The sequence below is a fragment of the Polypterus senegalus genome, chromosome 16, assembly GCF_016835505.1.
Source record: "Polypterus senegalus isolate Bchr_013 chromosome 16, ASM1683550v1, whole genome shotgun sequence".
In the NCBI taxonomy this organism is placed as follows: Eukaryota; Metazoa; Chordata; class Cladistia; order Polypteriformes; family Polypteridae; genus Polypterus; species Polypterus senegalus.
Window position 1 is genome coordinate 15,425,253 of NC_053169.1, and position 16,793 is coordinate 15,442,045.

Here is a 16,793-nt window from a genome sequence, read left to right on the forward strand (position 1 = left end):
CTGCGGTCTGGGGGGTTGCCAACTGGGATCCTGAGTTGTTTCGTCGTGTAGTGGGTGCGGCAACGCGCTGTACCAGTGCCTGCACCCCAACCTGACTGAACTTGACTTGATCTGGGGATCAAAAACAAAAGTCAGGCTCCTGCATCAGGTGTTCGAACCCGAGCTGATTGCATAGCTGACCCACCTAGGGTAACGTTCACCTGGCAGGACTAAACAAACACTTATCGGATTCTGATTTTGATACAAACGATCTGGAAATCGAAAATGAAAGACAGGTATCTGCATCAGCTGATCAGTTCCCAGTTAATTGTAGTGCTGAATACGCTCGTGTAGCTGACGTGCCTACCCTGGCAGGACTACACAGACAGAGAGCGGTGGGAGGCAAGCTGGCTATTGTACTTCATCCTACAACACTGCGTTCTAGTTGGCACTACGAAAAGTGCCTTTCGGTTTATGGGTGACAAGACAAACAGATATATAATAGTACGTAATAAGTAGGGGAATGTACATATTGTAGAGATTCATGGGACATAAAACATTTGTCTTAAGTATTTTAGGTTGATTTATCCATCCATCCATCCATTATCCAACCTGCTATATCCTAACTACAGGGTCACGGAGGTCTGCTGGAGCCAATCCCAGCCAACACAGGGCGCAAGGCAGGAAACAAACCCTGGGCAGGGTGCCACCCCACCGCAGAGGTTGATTTATGGGTGAAACCATTGCTTTGTGTGCATTTTGGAAAAAAATATTCAGCTCTGGGACAAAAAAAAAAAAATAATTAGCCCTAAAAGGGTTAAACAGGCGTTTACTCAATGTTGAATAGTTCCTGTTTATTTTATTTTTATTTTTATTTTATTTTAATTTTTTTAATTTTTTTATTTTATTTTTTTTTTTGTATTACTATTTAATTTAATATTGTTTCTTGGTATCAGTATACTGCTGCTGGATTATGTGAATTTCCCCTTGGGATTAATAAAGTATCTATCTATCTATTATATAGTGCCTTTCCTATCTATCTATCTATCTATCATATAGTGCCTTTCATATCTATTTATCTATCTATCTATCTATCTATCTATCTATTATATAGTGCCTTTCATATCTATCTATCTCTATCTATCTATCTATTATTTTTATTGGTTTTGTTTTAATTGTTGTATTTGCTGTTCAGCGCTCTGTGACCTTTTGTCTGTGAAGGGCGCTATATAAATAAACTACTCAGGGGTGGGGGTTGATTTGTTTTCAATCCTATTTTTGTAAAAATTGATCTATTTGTATGGAATGATTACAATAAAATTAATAAATAAACAAAGTACTAACCCCTACTACATACCTGTAACAGCGTTTGACATAACCGGCCCCGCTTGGCCCTGCACACCCCTAAGGCCACCTCTGCTGCCAGGCTCCCAACATGCTTAGCTTCAGGTGGATTTTCGAAGTGCAGGTGGTATGGCTGCTGTTGCCACCCTTCTTATGGTCCCTCAGATGATCCAAACTGATGTTGAAATGTGCCAGTGGGGGGTTTTTCTGGTCTTGTGACGTTAGACACATTTGATTGGCTGGCTGTCTTTGTAATAAATGACCCTGCTCAAAGCCTTTGATCTTTTTTGACGAGGCTCAGACTTCATTCATATAAGCCAGTGGTTCTCAGCCTGTGGGGCGGGACCCCCAAGAGGGGCGCGAAGATGTGAAAAAAAAGAAAACAAGAATCAAAAATATGAAAAATACATCTATTGAAACCAAAACAAATTAACTTAAACTACATTCTGATACTAGAAAAATAAATATAGAGTTAGATAAATGTCGATAAAAGTTAAGTAGGTATAATAAAATATGCATCTATGATAAATCATTAATTAAAAAAGAACAAATTGGTATTAGTGGGCTCCTTTCAAAAAAACCTTAGGGGGGCGCGATTAAAACTGTTGTAAAAACTCGGGTCACAAATACTTAAAGGTTGAGAAATGCTGATATAAACTAACTGAAACAGGTAACTAGCCCTGAGGTGTCCATTGTGAACCTCGTACCCGGGCACAGACAGACGCGGAGGCCAAAAATCCAAAACACACACAGTTTATTACACGACACAACACACAGTGCCCAAATCACCACTATAAAGTTTTTTCTCTCGCTGCTTCTTCATCCGCCTCCACTCCTCACCCTCTGCCTCCCGACTCCAATTCCCCGACTGGAGTGAGGCGGCCATTTTTATACAGCAACTGGGGGCTCCTCAATTAACATCCGGCAGCATTTCCGGGTGTGACCGAAGCACTGCATACCCCAGTTCCGGCGCTGCCCACATCGCCCCACAGGGTTGGGTTCCCCAGGTCCGTGGCCCCCATACAATCCAGGGAGGCTGCCCTTCTCACGGTCCTTCCCTTCTCGTGGCATCCCGGTGGGGCAAGGTCCCTGGCCGTCTGTCACACTATAATATTTTATCTTTCCCAGGTTCTAAACTAATTGAAAGAGCTGCTGTTATAAACCAACTGGTGCAATATGGGAAGAACGTGCTCGAGAAGATGCTTGCTATTAAAATCCCTGACTCATTTGAACAAAATGCTAAAACTTAATTCAATTCAATCCTTTATTGTCATGTGTACAAGTACCATGTACAATGAAATGCCTGCTTGCATCTGATCCTGCAGACAGTGAACATAGACAAAAAATTAATAAATGAATATAAATAAATACATAAAACCAGAATCCTAGGAATAAATAGAGACAGAAGCAGAAGTATATGTGCAGGTAGCAGTCGAGGTGACACAAGGTTACCGATTGTTCATGAGTCTGGTTGCAGTTGGGTTAGAAACTGTTCCTGAACCTGGAGGTGCGCGTCCCCAGATGGGAGAAGGGTGGCTGGGGTCCCGCCCGATACGGTTCACTTTCCTGAGACAGCGTCTAGTGTGGAAGTCATGGATCGCAGGGAGCTGTGTGCCCGTGATCTGCTCTGCTGTGTTCACCACCCGCTGCAGAGCTCTGCAGTCCTGAACTGAGCAGTTGCTGTACCAGGATGTGTGGCCTCCTGTCAGGATGGAGTCCACAGTACACTTGTAGAATCTGCACAGGGTTGTAGGGGACATCCAGTCTTTACTCAGTCTCCTAAGGAAGTAGAGGCATTGTTGGGCTTTCTTGACCACTGCCACAGTGTGACTTGACCATTTAAGGTCACCAGTGAGGATGACACCGAGGAACCTAAAGCTGCTGACCTGTTCCACAGCCTCACCTCCGATGTACAGTAGATGGGGCTGTGCCCTGTTGCCTGTTTGCGGTAATTCACAATCATCTCCTTAGTTTTGCTAACGTTGAAGGTGAGGTTATGGTCCTGACACCATTCTGCCAGGAGTCTGTCCTCCTCACTGTAGGCCGTCTCATCGTCCTCGCTGATCAGACCTATTACAGTCAACTTGAGGATGGTGTTAGAGCTGTACTTAGCTACGCAGTCATGGGTGTAGAGAGAGTAAAGCAGGGGGCTCAGCACGCTGCCCTGCGGGGTGCCAGTGTTGATGGTGGTGGTGATGGAAGAGGTTTTTCCACCAATATGCACTTGCTTAGGTCTGTCGGTGAAGAAGTCCAGTACCCAGTTGCACAGTGAAGAGCTCAGCCCCTGATCATTAGTTGGGCTGGGATGGAATGACGGTGTTAAATGCAGAGGTGTAGTCCACAAACAGCAGCCTGGCATAACAGTTCTTGTTCTCCAGATGAGACAGGGTGGTTTGAAGTGTTTGGGAGATGGCATCCCCAGTGGACCTGTTGCAACGGTAGGCAAACTAGAGGGGGTCCAGACTGTCACGAATGGTGTCCTTGGTGTGTTCTACCACATCCCAGCAGTCTGCAGGTTTCACAAAAGGAAGAGTTTGCACTCCAGGACAGCACCTGGACTTACAAGTAAATGATTTTCCTAAAGCGTACGGCTCAATGAAAAGTCAAGGTGACTGAAGAAGGCCTTCCCGAAGTGCGCAGTACGCAGGATCTTTCCTAATGACGCTCTCCAGCCTTTGACATTTGCATCCCTCCGGTGTCTTAAACAGCAGCACTTTATGAGGTCCAATTTGGAGGGCGATAAAGTAAAAGCTGTAACTCTGGCATTTTGCGTCGTGACATTTATAGCGGTGGCTTCCAAAGCCGGAGACACGTGGCCGTATATCAGAGTTAACAGACAGTCCGGTATTTCACAGAGACGGGAAATGTAAATATGCTAAACCTGAAGGATATACACGCAGGAGCAGGAGATGCATGTGCCTATTAAGGCATATCGAGATGACAAATGAGGAAGAATTACACATCTCCGCGTTTAGCAGCTGCTAATGGATTTATAGCCATATGATTTACGAGGCTCGACAAAATGACCGTTTTGCGTTGTGTTCAATTTAGAGATTATATATACTTTACATTTATTCTGTAATTTTTATAACAGAAGGAACTGTGAGGGAATGACCTTCAATTTAGTTGTTTGTCAGCGATTATTAGTATTGGTTTATTATGGTGTTGTGAATGGATGCCTGGCTGGCAAGAAGCACAACTAGGATGGCACAGGGCTGGCTAGACTCCCTCATGAAGCAGCATCACTTGGGGTGGCACACTGCTTTGGATCTTTCCAAATCAGGTCTGCTCGGGTCAGGTTGGGGATCAGGCACTGGTAAAGGCTCGGTTGGTTAAAGTGAAAACCGGCAGCCACAGTGGACCTCCAGGACTGTAACTGAGGACCTCTGATCTACAGGTCAGGTCAGGTTAGGGAGCAGGCACTGGTACAGCAACTCCACCATCTCGGTGAAACAGCTTGGGATCCCGGTTGACAACCCGCCGAGCAGACATGCAGTCCTGTCCCACGCTCCTGAAATGACCATCTATCTGTCCCAGCCAGGTGTTACATGGGCATCCCATTGGCCTGCTCCACTCACTCGGGTCCTCAACAATGAGGATTTTACGAGCTGGATCACCCTCAGGTAATGGCACCACATGGCCATAGTGCCATAACTGACGTTCCCACACAATGCAGGTCACGTGCCTCATTCGGGACTCCATGAGCAACACAAAGTCATACCAGCGGTACCCAAGGAGATGGAGTCCAGTCTTCATCTCAGGTCATTGGATAGCGTCCACGTCTCGCAGTCAGGGAGCACCAGGACTCTAAAGGACTTGGACCTTCGTCCTTTTGCAGAGAGATCAGGAGCGCCACACACCCCTTTCCAGTGACCTCATGATCTCCCAATTCATCTACTGACTTTATAGGAAGAGTCACCAGAGACGTGAATGTCACTGCCGAGGTAAGTAAACCTCTCGACGAGGTTGGCACTCTCTCCACAGACAGACACACTTTATTATCATTTTATTTTCATTCCACTTTAACGATTTGGACTGTAACGTTATAACCATTCCATGAAATTCAAAAGAAAGATTGCTGATGCGACAAAACAGGACAAACTCCGAGGAGGATGAATGCTTTCACAAGGCACTGTACCAGTAAATCCACCAGGGACGAAATGGAGGGTTCTGGAATGGCCAGGTCAAAGCCCAGATCCAAATCCCATTGAGATGTTATTTTGAAATGGGCTGTGCATGCAAGACACCCTGCCCAAATCACAAATTTGGAATCATTTTGCATGGAAGAGTTGGGAAAAAAATATTCTCCCAAGTTGATTTGACGGATTGCTAGGCAGTTAGAGGAAACAAAGGGGCAATACCTGCTGTGAGAGCCGAGGAGGGGGCTTACCTTTTCGATAGGTGGTAATGGCATACCTGGTCATTTTTCATTGAATACATTCTTGCAAGTTCAAATTTTCATTTTTTAACCAGAAAGACGCATCCATGCTTAAATGAAGATCAAATCTTGATATGTCCACATATGTTAAAGAAGAAAAAGAACATTTCACGGGGTGCTCTTACTTTTTCACATGACTGTGACTGTGTCCAGTGTGGTTTCTTCTCACCAGGAGAGGCTCCACCCACAACTCTGAACTGGTTTGAGCAGGTTTGGCAAGGGCAGGATGGAAGTTCTGAAGTGTGACTGCTCTGCTTTCTTCAGTCCGTGTGTCTCACGTGTGCTGTAACGCCGATTGTGCGCCACCTAGTGGAAACTTTCAGCAATTCTGCTCTGAATGAGTGGAACAATGCCTGGTGTTTGGCAGGAGCGGGACTGAAGACCATTAACCTGTCGAGTCTTCATCCTCTCCCGCTGAAATTTTTCTAAATATTTAGACATGCCGGACTAAAGTGTATATTGTGTAACACTGAAGTTCTGCTAAGCTGCCCTTGATATGTCGCCAAGCAGCTGTCAGCTTTATGGCTTCTTTTCTGGTCTCACTGCTACTTCTAACCCCCAGTAAACAACTGGAACAAATCCGATTTTATTATGGCTCTTGGAATACGAGGGATCTTGTACAGCCTTAAGCCTTGGTATTTTAAAACAAACATATGGATATCCCAGGAGTCATTGAGGGGATTTGGTGCAGATTTATGACAGCATATGCCAATCCGTCCACAAGCGTTGTAACAAAGATAACTTTTATCTTGTTATCCCAGTCATTGAGGAGCAGAGTGCTGGATTTTAGGAGGGGAGATTTAAAGCAGGTGTCCCAACCAGGACTGGATTTAGAAATGGAAGGAATGGTGGATGGGAGAAGTCACGCAGGGTATTGCATTTCATTAGTTCTTAACTAGTTGTTCATTACTTAAATAATGAGTTGGGTCTCTTTTTGCAGTTTATTTGTCTCGCTAGTGAAAAATGTTTTTTTTTTTAGGTAAAGATGTTATAAAAATGGGTGGTCTGGTGGCTAGACCACTCTATGTGCTGAACTTGTGAGTTCTCCCCATGTACGTCTGCTCCAGTTTTCCTCCCACATTCCCAAAAGTTGAATGTTAGTTTAATTTGTGACACTAAATTGGGTATTGTGGCCTTGCGATGGACTGGCATCCCACCCAGGGTTGATTCCTGCCTTGCACCTGATGCTGCTTGGGTGGACTTCAGCTCCTCATACGCAGCCGTTGCACGATGTGAGTGCAAACGATGAATGGATACTCAGTAGAGGTGACAAATACCAATTATTCTAAAAGCATGCGGCGAAACAAAACGATAGTGATTGGAATCGGTGTCATAAAGTGGCTATGGCCTCGTACACGTCTTTCACTTTATATATAAATACACTGTCACACACGTGTGCATGGGAAACAGCTAAAGGGCCTAAATACAGTACAATCCCTCTTAACTGGCCTCGCATTAACAGGCTGATGGATTAACTGGCCTGTTAAAATAAAATAAAATTTAAACAAAAATTTTAATCCTGAGTTCTTCTTTATATTACGTATGTATGCACTTCCTTCTTTCCTGATTCTTTTCCTCATCTCTTGCTATATTCTTCTGTCTTGTTAAAAAATGTATTACAATGCCTAACTTCATGGCCTGTGATTGAATCTTTATTAACTTTTATTAACATTTAAATAGCAGTTATCAATAGATTGATAACTGTAAAGGCACTATATAATAGATATATAAGAAAGACACAACATAATAGATGACAGGAAAGGCACTATATAATAGATGGATGGATGTGAAGGCACTAGATAGATAGATAGATGGAGATGAAAGGCAGTATATGATAGATAGGTAATATGAAAGGCACTATATAATAGATAGATACCTAGATATGAAAGGCACTATATAATAGATAGATAGGTAATAAAAGGCACTATATAATAGATAGATAATATGAAAGGCGATCGATAGATATGAAAGGCACTATATATCAGATAGATAGAAAGATATGAAAGTCACTATATAATAGATAGATAATATGAAAGGCACTATATAAGAAATAGATAGATAATATGAAAGGAGAGATAGATAGATATGAAAGGCAGTATAAGAGATAGATACTGTAGATAGATAGATATGATGCTTTTCGTATCTATCTAAGAATAACAAACAATCAAAATAATATTCATTAACTAAATTAGCCCATTGCTTTACCAAAGCCAAGTAAATCACACTTCCTCTTTCCTGAGTATAACACCTTTCAATGTGAACATCATCCCCAGACACGCTGAAGTACTGATCTAAGATGTAGCTGCACATTTCCAGCTTGTGTCAAGCAGGCACTTTACTGTACAGAATCTCTTAGATGTTTACTGTAGAATTGCAATGTGAGTGCTGGCAGGTGAGGAGATTCCTTATGTGTCACACAGTGGTGGAGATCGGGGTAAAACAAATGACCAAAGAGAACGCTGTTACTGAACCCGTCTGCTGCATGTCTCATTTGACACGCATTACAGAAGGAGAGTCATGTCGCATGTCAGAAAAAGATCTGCGATGACCTTTGCTTAAAGACATTCATTTTTCAGAAGCCATTGGGAGGGCACCCACAAGTATGGCCTTAAACCAATAATTGCAAGGCACTATATGAAAACAATAGTTGTTCTTTTTAAAATGGAGTACTTTCTACACTTGAAACTGTCTTCATTGTATACTGTATGTTATGTCATTCAGCTACAACTTCTAGTATGGATATCAGTGAGATGACTGGTAGCTTTTCCTGATAATATAGTCAGAGCGACTGGACACATAAACCTTAGTGTATTATTATGCAATAGACAGATATATTTAATAGGGTTCTGTTAAATGCCAAATTGAGCCCTGGGGACAAATAAAATTCTATCTATCTATCTATCTATCTATCTATCTATCTATCTATCTATCTATCTATCTATCTATCTATCTATCTATCTATCTATCCCAAACAGAAGCTCAATAAATAAATAAGCACATACATTTCTGAATAGGCTAAAGATAAAAAGAGCTGTCACAGTCACGCCATTATGCAGCCATGTTACCGTTGATATAAAAGTGCCCCCATATGTCTGCTGAATGATTGCACTCAGTTTAGTTTTCATTTTCTCCTTCACTCCCTCCAGCAGTTCCAAAGTGTGTACTGTGTGCCATAACTGGGCCGCTCTCGAAGTGATGGTACCAGCTTGGCACACCACAGCGGCCATCACAGAGTTGTTGAAGACCTGAAGGATTTCACTTCCCACATTCAAGGAACGCAGTCTCCTAAGTAAAAAGCGAGACTGCTCTGCCCTTTCTTCTGTAATTCCTCGGTGTCATTGATATGGACTCCCCCCCTACTAAGTACTTGTAGGAGTGGGCCACCTCCCCTCCCTGATTAGTGACCAGACATAGAGGATCTTGGGTACGTTGAAAGGTCAATGAGAAGTTCCTCATTTTTGCTGATGTTAAGATGCAGACAATTCTAACCAAGTTCTCCATCTGACTCCTCTCCTCTTCCTCATCTCCCCGATTGACGGCGATCCTTAGAGAAAGTTGGGGGATTGAAAAAGATCATCAGAGCAACCGTCAACCCCTTCGTAAACCATACACAACCCTTTCACATTAAATACAAGAGTGACTCGCGACCTACACTTGCGAGTCCACATAAACTCCAAAGTCCTTTTGCTTCCTGCAGCCCAGTGTCTCCCATTTGATATTTATAATTGGTGTTCTTTTATGCCCACATTTAAGCCCCTTGCACTTTTCCACATTAAACTGCATTTTCCAAGCATTTGTCCAGTTCTAAAGCTTCTCCAAGTCTTCTTAAATTGTTTTTCCTGCCTCCTCACTGTCGGCCGTGGCTCCAACTTCAGGATCATCTGCACGTTTCTCAAGCTTATTAACTACACCAGAATGTCTGTCATTAATATAAATCAGAAAAAGTTCATGTGGGCCCGAGGACAGGACCCTGGGGGCCCCCCACAGAGGACCTCACTGCACGCTGCGTGTTCACCTCGTACCTGTAGTCTTTGTCTCCTGGTAGTTAGCCATCTTGTAGATATCCCAAAAAAATGAAGCAATTCAGAGGATCGAGCCTTAAAAAAGCAAGCGAATTAAAGAGAAGGTGAAAGGAGTTAATTAGCAGCAAAAACTAAGAAAATGTTTGAATGAAAACCTGCAGCCACAGTGGCTCTCCAGGAGCCTAAATGTACAAATGGTGCGTACGCCCGTTTCCTCGCACACTTTGAGATGTATAAAAACTAAACTTGGCGTAAAGCCCCTCGCATTTTCACGGTAGCCCCCTAACTTGTGTATGCAGTCTCTGGTTAGTTTTGCAGACTGGCGGCACCCAGCAGTGCTACTGTTTCTGTGTCATTTACCTTACTTTTTCATATTCGCGTCAATGACGCGGGATTTATACGATTAATTTCGGAGTATTTGACGATGTTTACAAATTGAATTCACTTGATTGTAATCGTTCTGTAACAATATAATGATGCATGGAATGGCCACACTATTCCAACTGCCATAGCTGCTTTAGCATCATTACAAGACATCGCAAATTGAAGAATTAGAAGAGAGAACGTATTTATAGGTGAGGGCGACTGGCTTCTAAGTCGATTTCGATTTCCAAGAGCTCTCCTCTTGGCGCGGTGTGCTGGCACCGACTTTACTTTGAGGAATTGCGCTCTACCTGCTCCTTTGCAAGTTCTGTCCACTCTCGGGTTTTTAGCTACAGGAGCTTTTCAACATGACCTTGCTGACCACTTGGGTATTTCACAACCATCATGGAGTCAAACCATGCCAACTGGTATGATAGATAGATAGATACTTTATTAATCTAAAGGGGAAGTTCACAACACAACAGACTGCATTTTTCACCAGTGCAGCCAGTTCGTCGGTCTTACAGTATTTGGTAGTGAGTTCACATTTCCCAGGATCACAGAAGGCACCGAAGGCTTGTAGCGCCACTTTCTCGCTAGCCTCTTAGCCTTTAGCTTAGCGCCGGCTCTGCTGCCACGATATGACCCTCTTACCTCGTCGGGTAAATAGGGAACCACACTGCACAGACCTTTGTTCTCAGCACTTGACTGTTGACTGCCTGAATAGACGAGTCTTGGCTTTGTAAATCCATGTCCAAGTAGTAAAAAGTAGTAAAAAAGTAAAAAGTGTCCAGGGAACGAGTCCACATAAAAGAAAGTAGTAGGAGTGTTCAGTGAAACAGAGAAAAAGGTAGAAAGATAAAGTCATACACGGAGCTGCTTGAGGCGCCTGAGTCATGGTATCATCTGCTTGTGTGACGATGCGGGTTCCGCTCTATGCTCCCGTCTTGCTTCTGGGAGCTCTGAACCCGACACCATCGGTAATGTCACCGATGAGCTGGACAGTGAGGCACAACAATGAAGCAAAGGGGATGGTGCAAAAATGCAAAGTGCTTTTGTTAAAAACAACAAAACTCAAAACAAAGTGTTCAAATAAATACAGTAATCCCTCGCTATATCGCGCTTCGACTTTTGAGGCTTCACTCTATCGCGGATTTTATATGTAAGCATACCTTAAATATATAACGCAGATTTTTCGCTGCTTCGCAGGTTTCTGCAGACAATGGGTCTTTTAATTTAAAGTACATTCTTCCTCAGTTGGTTTGCCCAGTTGATTTCATACAAGGGACGCTATTGGCGGATGGCTGAGAAGCAACCCAATCAGAGCCCGCAGTTAAGCTCCTGTGTGCTGACTGGCTCAGCGACGAAGCGCCGAATTCGATTCCGCTGCGTTAACCAGGAAGTCTCGTCTCGCTCATTCAGCATCAACGTGTTTCGCTGTGTAAAGAGTTAACTGTTGTGTTCATCTTTGTGCGTAGTCAAGCCCTTCATTATGGCTCCAAAACGATCTGCTCCTGCTACTGCTTCAGGGGCCGTGCCCAAGCGCCAATGGAAGATGCTAACGATTGCCGAAAAGGTAAAAGTTTTGGATATGTTGAAGGAAGGGAATGGCTACACCGCTGTAGGACGCCATTACGGCATCAATGAGTCCACGATTCTTTTTATTTAAAAAGTAGGAAAGGAATATAAGATCTACGGCCTCAGTGTCCAGGGCGCAAACCGAGTTGTAAGTGGACGTAATAAGGCGGTAGTGCAGATGGAATCTGCTTTAGGGATTTGGATTGAAGACTGCCGGAAGAAGAACAACGGCGGTGCTGCACAGTCGCCTGAAGAGGCTCCTTTAGAAGAGCTGTTTTTGTGCAGTAAAACTAAACTCATCGTTATCAGACTAGTCATCGTGTCATTGTTGGTGAGTAACCATAATTAATTTTCTACGTACAGTACTTAGTACATGTATGTACGTTTAGTGTCGCCGTACACACATTTTACTGTATGCAATTTTTCTTGCATTGTACGTATTTATTGCTGGTGGCCTGTCTGTCGTAATGGCTGTAACATATGTGACATCGGAGACACTCGATATCTTTAAAATAATATTTAGATTTTACTGTATATAAACAGTGTGTTTACATACACAATTTCAATGAATCTTACCTAATATCTAAGAGAACACAAAATGTTTATGCTGTATAACTGTGCAGGAAATGTTTCGAGTGTGGGAGAGTTTATAAGGGCTTAAAATATATAAAAATAACAATACAAACATATGGTTTCTACTTCACGGATTTTCAGCTTTCGTGGGGGGTTGTGGAACGCAACCCCCGCGATTGAGGAGGGATTACTGTAGTGCAGTGCTTCAAGAATCTTCAAATAAATAATCCAGTAAAACGAGTGAACTGGTGGAGGTTAAAATCCAATAAAAAAAAAATCCTTTTAAAACCGAGGTTAAAACAATGGCTGGAAGGAGTCTTTTAAAACAAAGCCTGGTGCATTCTTTTACTGGTGACTCCCCTACTTCTCTCTTCCAGGCTATGCACCAGGGGAGTCACCTGTGGACACTTTTTCTCTAGTGTCGTTTCTTGTGCCTGAAGACAGAGAGATATAATTAAAGTTAGTAAAAAATCTTTTATTAATACACACCAGGCAAGGGTAAGATGACAGACAAGCACAGTCCTAGGACACCTGCCCTTCATCTGCCTCGAGGGGTCGGTGTCCCAAATCTTTTATAGAGCCTTTGTCTTATGACTTTAGTTGCACAAGAATTTCAAACCATTACATCTTACAACATTTTGCTTGGATCAGCATTTACCACATCCTTTAAGTTCATCAGTTGGTCACTTGTGGTTTTTTGTTCGTTAGGAGAAACAAGAAGTTGCACTTGCACTATAGACAAAACAAGGCCTGCGTGGCTTTTGTTACATACACCAGATTGATCAATACTGATCAACTTTTTATTATTTTTCCACACACCCTACATGCAGCTGAGCTTCTACACCATACTGGTCTGGTGGCCTTTCCCGATCCCTGGCTCCGGTTCTGCTCACCCAGACAGAGACTTGGGTCTCCCCAGCATCCAGGACACACACACTGGGGCTTCCACTTCCCAAGTCCCCGACTCCCTCTGCCTTCACTGTGGCGGGCCAACCTTCTCCCAGTCACTCCTGCTCCACACAAGCGCTCAGCAGAAGCGACCACTACCGTCGGCCCTCGGGTTCCGGCCAAACACCCCACTCAGGCTCGCCGCTCCCCGCTTTCCGCTGCCTGAAATCAGTGCGGGTCTGCACTCGCTCTCCTGCACCGGCTTCCTCCTTCTTGCTTCCTTCTCCATTAACCTCCCTTCACGTTCTTTTTTTCATTCCTTCTTCTTTCCCCCATTACTAGCCGCCTCTCGCTTCTATTATATGATCCGGGGACGTGGATCAGGTGTGGCAATCGGCAGCTCCCGACAACAATTACGGATGCGGACGACTCCTCATCTGTGCACTTAAGCGAGGACCGCCCGCATCGCGAAGGTGCCGATTATTTATTTAAAAAGTGGACCCGCTACACCACAGCTTGTCGCCCGGATAAACCGTATAAGATTTCCTTACACTGTGTTTGAACTGCGAAATATCAAAGTGCAATTCGCAACAACGTCTGGTTTTCCAAATGTAATCGGAGTGGTCACCCACATGCACATTGCTATTGCCACGGCACTGGACAAGTTACATCGGCAAGGGGTCTGAAAATTCAACAGGTAACCCCCTGCTTTCACTTTTGAAGGGGCTGCATTTCTTGAATAGAGTGAAGGAGTACACGTACAGTTATTATTCAGTTTTAGATAGATAGATAGATAGATACTGTATTAATCCCAAGGGAAAATTCACATAATCCAGCAGCAGTATACTGATACAAAGAAACAATATTAAATTAAATAGTAATAAAAATAAAAATAAAATTAAAATTAGCATTTACTCCCCCGGGTGGAATTGAAGAATTTTATTCAGAAGGTTGCCATTTTATTTTCATTCATGACTCCCAAGGTGGTTACTTCAGCTAATCTTTAACTTCTTTTTTTGTTCTTTTTAGAAATTCAGTGTGTTGAATAATATTAAGAAACATCACGCCATCCTAATCTGAGCTCCTAGAAACATTGGTTATGACGATAATAAGCTTTAAGCGCAGATCTGGAGCCGCCCGTCTGTCTTGTGATGAGCTTATTATCTCCCGATCGGTAGGCTTGTTCACCAGATGATGACTTTGGCTGATCATTTGCACAGCTCTGGTGATCGTCCCTCTTTACAAGATTAGGAAATTAGAGATTGGAATGCATTTTAATGTCATATGAGTCTTGGTCATCTGCAAGTATCGCCTCGTAGTCTGCTTCGTTTGTTGGAAGTAATTGCCAGTCTTTCACTCTCTGTTACTTAATGAATAATTCATCGTGCTGTTGCTGTATTATGCGAGCCATCTTGCTGTAACGTTGCCACAGGGGTGAGAAGTTGGGTGTCTTCAGTAGTCCCAGGGTGGGATTCGAACCCAGGACGTCCGTATTGTTTTCAGCCCTCCAGCAGATTTATTATTTCAGTTTAACTCGCAGTTAATATTTATGACTTGTTAATAAAAGAGACCACAAGTTATATCGGGTTGGGGCACCAAGGTGAACCCCCACATAACTAACAGTTGAAGAATTGGAGATAACCGCACGCTATCTGCTGTGGACACTAGGGGTCACTATTGCCCCATTGAACCCACCAGACAGACGTCCAGGACACACTTGTAAAAGCACCAAGATTTCTTTATTATTTTCTTCAATAAACTGCACAAAGCACCGCACACTCCACAATTCTCCAACAACAATAATAATAATAAACAATAAATCAATAGAAATAATCGTCCTCTCCACCCAGCAGGTCCATCACTCTACCACCCAACTCCAGCTCGATCTGCTGGGTTTCCCACAGTCCTTTTATAGTCCATGACCCGGAAGTGTTACTCCTTCTTCTGGGTCAAACGCCACATCATCCTTCCTCAAGTGTCCCGGAAGTATCAAGTACTTCCAACATTTATTTCTATAGCACATTTTCATACAAACAGTAGCTCAAAGTGCTTTACATATTAAAGAATAGAAAAATGAAAGACACAATAAGAAAACAAAATAAATCAACATTAATTAACATCGAATAAGAGTAAGGTTCAATAGGGGACCCGGGGACTTCTTGGTTAGCATAACAGTAATAGTCCCCGGGTTCTTGGTGAGCTCCCCCTGGTGGCACCCACGGTACCCAACAGGGCTGAAGAGACAGACTCCAAGTCTCATGCTGCCCTGTGGTAATCCGGGGAACCATCTCTATCCAGGGGAGTTGCCATCTAGCGTCCCGGGGGATGTAATGTCCTGAAAAGTCTGTTTTCTTCTGTTGAGGGGCGTCCCGGCCTTGACTGAAACGCCGGCCGTCCATCACACTGCACAGACAAGAGGCCTAGTAGGACTTGACTCCAAGATGGCTTTCAGGAAGATGAGGCAGGTTCAGGAGGCTGGAAGATGGAAGTGATGTCATAGGTGGATTCGCTGTCAATCATCCGTTCTGCAGAGGGAAGAAGAGAAAAGTCAATAAGTGACAGTGCCACCCACAGGCTTGAAGTGTAACTACCAGTGGACGAGCCCTGAACTTGTCTCCCATTTGCACTGTTAGGGTAGTGGAGGGTGGGTTTTTTCATCGTTTTCCATCTCATCATGGAAGCATTCTCGGCCCCCATTTCTAACAAAAAACTATTGACTGTCACCCTCTTCTAACAACCGCTATTGTGTGGGCCATCACGAAATACAAATGGAAGTGGCACTTCCAGGTCATCGTCCAGACCTTTTGCTACATACTGTGCTGGATGGCCACTCACTACTCCACGGGCTTTCCTTCAATCCTACATTTGCAGAGTTGCGTCATAGTCCGATGCAATGTCGTATGAAGTCAAAGGCTAAACAAGTAGACGTTGAAGTACACCGATAAAGAAGACTTATTGTTTCATTTCTAGTGTGACTGTGTGTTCTGGAGGAGGACCAAGTCAGGATTTGAGGGGACATGTTAATTACATTGTGAGCTGGCTGAGTTGTCCTGTTTAAATCCCTGCTTTTCTTCTATAAAGTTAAACAAGTGCCTTCTGGTAGTAGCTCACAAAACAGTAAAGAAAATCAAGCTTTTAGCTTTAGCCGTTGCAACAAATAGAGGTCTACAGTAGAGCTCGTCGGGAATCGGCCTTTAATAACAGGAGGGGCGGAAGAGGCGGAGCTAGTTTCTCTCATTGGGAGGTTTCTGGGAGCTGCGGGGAGAAATGGAGACAACACAGTTTAGCGACAGCGCCCCCTCTCGCACCGGTGGGTTACCATCTCCCTCGAATGAGCCAGCAAGGAGAGTTTGCTACATTTAATGATGTGTGTAGGACAGTGGTTCTCAAACTGTGGGGCAGGCCCCCCTAGTGGGGACGAGGATGTGCGAAAAGTCGAAAATAGGAAAAATACATCTATTGAAACCAAAATAAATTAACTTAAACTACATTCTGATACTAGAAAAATAAATATAGAGTTAGATAAATGTCAATAAAAGTTAAGTAGGAATAATAAAATATGCATCTATGATATATCATTATTTAAAAAATAACAAATTGATATTAGT

General features: G+C 43.4%; 1 protein-coding gene across 2 annotated transcripts in view; it reads left to right on the forward strand.

Moving 5' to 3' along the window:
• The window catches only part of LOC120516453 (collagen alpha-1(XIX) chain), a 478,053-nt gene that overhangs the window by 248,049 nt on the left and 213,211 nt on the right, over positions 1–16,793 (forward strand). The window lies entirely within an intron of this gene.